This window comes from Pan paniscus, chromosome 13, assembly GCF_029289425.2.
Source record: "Pan paniscus chromosome 13, NHGRI_mPanPan1-v2.0_pri, whole genome shotgun sequence".
NCBI classification, from domain to species: Eukaryota; Metazoa; Chordata; class Mammalia; order Primates; family Hominidae; genus Pan; species Pan paniscus.
The window spans coordinates 144835565-144840413 of NC_073262.2; positions in this window are offsets into that span (position 1 = coordinate 144835565).

The window sequence follows — 4849 nt, forward strand, 5'->3', positions numbered from 1 at the left end:
TAAAAATAAAAATAAAATAAAAAATAAAATCAGAAATCAGTAAATCCTAGGTATTTGTGACTAGAATTGTATTATTGAGCAAGTTTAAAGTAGTACAGTCAGTGAAGAACATCATATATGTGTTTCCATTTAGCTGTTTATTGAAGTTTCTGTGTATTAAGGTAAGATGATTAATTGTAAATGTCTACTTCCATAAATATACATAATATACAGCAATGTGAAGAATAGGAAAACATGTGTGATCCACTGTTTTTTAAGACTTTTACTGTTCTAGTAATGTGTATTTACCCTGAGCTTGGAACACAAATTTACCCATTCTCTCTTGAAATTAATGCATTTCAAAATGGCTGCCTAAATTGGAGCATAGAACATTTTTCTCAGTGCAAATGACAGTCATCTCTGTGGAATTAAAATCTTTGTCTTAAACTAAAACTTTATTATCTAAATATGGAACAAACCAGCTTGGATGAGCATGTGCTAAAGTGAAAGAACTTGACATCCTGCTTTGGTTAAAGGAAAACTTCCATTGAAACTTTGACGAAATACGTCACTTTCCAGATGCCATTTTTGATATAGGACATACAAATAAAAAGTTTACATGCATCTTCTAATGCATTTTAATTATATATATTTTTTCAGTAAAATTATGTAAGTAAATTATGCTCTGAAATGGCACAACAAATTTAGCGATCAAATTAGAAGATCATTTTTAAGACCTTGTATTTAAACATTTTAAAAGGATGATTTTCAAAGAAATTTGTTCCATATATTCCACTGAGACATATAAAATATCCATCAACCTGGCCATTGAATGTTTTGCAGTTCTCAGCAAATTCCCTCAGAAGTGATTTTTATAATCTCATTATAGATTTATTTGAAAATAATTTTTCATCAAGGCTAGCGAATTTTTCTTTCTCTGATTCAAACTCTGTCCTTCAAGATCTTCAAAGTCATCGGCATTCAAAAATGATAAAATGATTGTCTTTTTAATTTTTTTTCACATTTTATTATAACGTTGGATGCGTCAGATTTCTATGGAAGGTAATAACTTTCACCTCTAATTGGGTTCTTATTTTTGCTCAATGACTTAGACGTGAGTATATCCAACTGGATGTGAGATAAAGTTTCCAACCTGTTAGGATCTCCTTTTTTGTGTGTTGTTGTCATTGGCTTTCTATTTTAGGATAGAAAATATTTCTTTTTACATTTATTTTATTTTGATTGTTTAATTTTTTATTTTTTGTTTGGGTTGGGGAGTGGGAAGTGTGGTCTTACTCTGTCACCCAGACCAGAGTGCAGTGGTGTGATCTCGGCTCACTGCAGCCTCAACCTCCCCAACTCAAGTGATTTTCTCACCTCAGCCTCCCACGTAGTTGGAACTACAGGTGTGGGCCACCATGCCCAGCTAATTTTTGTAGTTTTTTATTTTTGTAGAGATGAGGTTTCACCATGTTGCCCAGGCTAGTCTCAAAATCCTGAGCTCAAGTGATCCGCCTGCCTTAGCCTCCCAAAGTGCTGGGATTATAGGTGTGAGCCACCACACCTGGTGAGAAAATATTTCTTATCCCTAAAAACTGACTCCTCTTCTATGTTTTATATATCTGATCTTGGGGAATAGAATGCTCATTTACTTAACAATCGATTAATCATTTCAAACTCACCCCTATGGGATCAGAATACTATTTCCTTGGTCTTAATCTCTCATGTAGACTGAGCTGTATCTGGCAGCCTGATATTCCTGGTCTCTCTTCATCCTCTTATTCATTCCTTCCCAGAGGAAGGAAGAGCAACAATGGATTGGTGAGTTTTCAAGAAGAATCTGAGCATGCATGCCTGGTCCCTCACCTCCTCTTTTCTTTTTAATGTTTACTAGCTGAGGAAATATGAAATCTGGTCAATTCTTCCTTGCTATAGTTTCACACAGGGTAGCCTGGAAGACACAGTTCGGGGTCTTATTTCTGGGTTTCACATTTTAGAAGACCACTTGTCTACAGAAATAGGAAATTTTCTTCAGGATTAGCTATATCAATAAAAAGTTGATATTTTGATCTATCTTCAATCTTAGGTCTTAATTGCCTCTGCATTTGAGCTAAGAAATAAACTACTAGTTATTGGACTTTCCCCAGATTCCCAACAGCATGTAAATCCCCAGTCCTCCAGATACTGGACGTTTAGTATTGCTCAGATTTTTGCTCTTTCCTTTAAACCATCTCTGTTTTGGTTTATTAGTTGACTGGATTAAAGAAAGTGGTTAACTATTCTAACTATTTTTTTTTCAGTGTTAGAGCAACCTACAATTCATGCTTCACACTGATGCCAAAAAGTACATCCTGAAATAGACATTTTATATCTTGTTATTTCTCCATATTTTTGTGTGTTTATTTCAGACTCCCAAGTTGATTTCAGCTGGCTCTTTATGGTAACTGTCTACTCTCCAGTTCCATATCTAATGAGTCAATCAGACTCATGCTTTATTATCATATCACAAGATATTATCGTGTTAAATTCTCACAGTATTTAAAATAAAAAAACAGTTTAATGTATTTCCATGCATTCACACAAGTTTTTTCTCATTGCCCATAAAGACCTTGTATTCTTTTTCACCTAGCAAGATGAGCTCATCAACCTTTGAAAGTCAATTTAAGCATCAGCTTGCCAGGGCATCTTATTTGACTCCCATCTGATATTTGGTTTTCCTCTGTTTTCTTTCAATACACTGTGAAATCTTCCATTTGTTATTTTATTCATTCATCCACTCTGGTATTCATTCATCCGTCCGTCCATCCATCCATCCATCCATCCGTCCATCCATCCATCCATCCATCCATCCATCTATCCATCTATCCATCCATCCATCTGTCCATCTATCTGTCCATTTATTCACTTGTCAATGTCAGTATACCTACCATATGCCATGGTCTGTGAATTGTGCTATGGATGCAGGGATGAAAGATACCATTCTTGTTTCCCTGGAGTTATATCTTTACCATAAATTTATCCCAAATACCTGTAATGAAAGATACATCTGACTGCCTTGTCCACTAGATGTAAACTATTTAATGGCAGAGATGGCATATTTGACTTGTGTTCTGTGCAGAAAATGCACGAGGAGAGAAGGAAAGACACACACACAATACCTTTAAGGGTAAACAAGCTTTATCCCACATAAATAGCAATGCAGATATAATAAGCAAATGATATAAGCAAATTAACATAAGCAAATTTATATAATAAGCAAATGATATAATAAGTAAATTGCAATGGGAAGGGGAGAAGGGAAAAATATATACATATTTACACTCACCAGACTATGGAGGATTCACCACCAAACTGGGAAGCAACAGCCTGGGCTCCAGAGTTGGACACTGCACTCACCAGACAATGGAGGATTCACCACTAGGCCCGGAAGCAGCGGCCTAGGCTGCAGAGTTGGCCAGTCATCCATGCACAGAGGAGAGGTCTCATGAAGCTTCGGAGCAGCCTGGGACCCTAGCTCTTTTTGTAATGAGTTGTTTGGCATGAGGTCCATTCACAAGGGTCCTTTGTGACTGGGCCCAAGGAACACAGAAAGGTTGACTTGTTTTGTGACTGTCTGTTGTTTTTCAATAACTAACATATAGGAATAGATTGAAATAGAGATTTCTTCTAAACAACACTGGATGAAAGCCTGAAGGGGCTCACACAACCCGTTCTGGGACTTCGTGATCATTCTTTGTGTCCATGTTCAATTTAGTTCAGGTTTAATATTTAACTTTTTCTCCACAGCTTGGATTCCCTGCATCTACCACGTGTATGGCACAGACATGTTATCAATACATGTTTATTGAATAACTTATAAATCAGTCATCATCTATAAATGTCTTCCATCCTCAGTAATTTCAGAAATTGTAGTCTTGTATAAAATTTCTAGATGAGGATTTCAGGTTTGACTCTTTCCTGAAACCTTGAATTTTAAATAAGTGAAAATATGTTAAACAAAGATGAGGAGACGTTAGATTTATTGTAGCGGTGGAAGGACAAAGGTTATTTACCTAGTAAATTAGAAAGTTATTTAGATCTTTACTCTGGCTCTTAATTCCAGAATCTGAAACTCCCTTGGTTCCTGCTGATTCTCTAAGCCCTGGCCTTGGGCCTCCCATTAATTTGGTGAGCTCTGAATAGCTTTCCAGTAATTTCCATCTGTACCTTCATCATTTTTCATGATCGAAGATGTTTAGTTATTTACTGTTACTAAAAACAAGAACCTCAATTTTATTTTAGCAGAGTAGCTGATACTACCCACTGTTCTCTATGATATTGTGAGGCATATTTAGAAAGCTTCATTGTGTAAAATCTCAAAAGAAGTAGAAAACCAGAAAACCTGCTAAATGATGCCTGTATATTATTTCTTATCAAGGTAATTTGCCAGCAGACCTCCCAACTTCACCAGAAACGTCAGTTCCAGTAACATTACCTCCACACAACTGCACAATGAATTTGTCTGCAGGTCTGATGATCACTGCATCAAAAAAATGCAGAAATGTGATTTTAAATATGACTGCCCTGACAAATCAGATGAAGCATCCTGTGGTAGGTGGATTCTTAAAATTTGTTTAAATATTGCCACAAAATAGAAAATACAAGTGTAATCTCTAAGTAGCACAGCCTAGCATCATAGTTAGATATTTTCAACATGAGTTAGGGCAACTTCTAAATGTAACAGTTATTCATACAGAAAATTGTAATGGAAGAATCAGAATGCATTTTCTGCCAGGCCCAGTAAGTGGTAAGTGTCTTTAGATTAATGTTTTGGATTCAAAACTATCGTTTTCACAAACTTTACTTGACTCTGGGAGTAGCATTTAGTAGC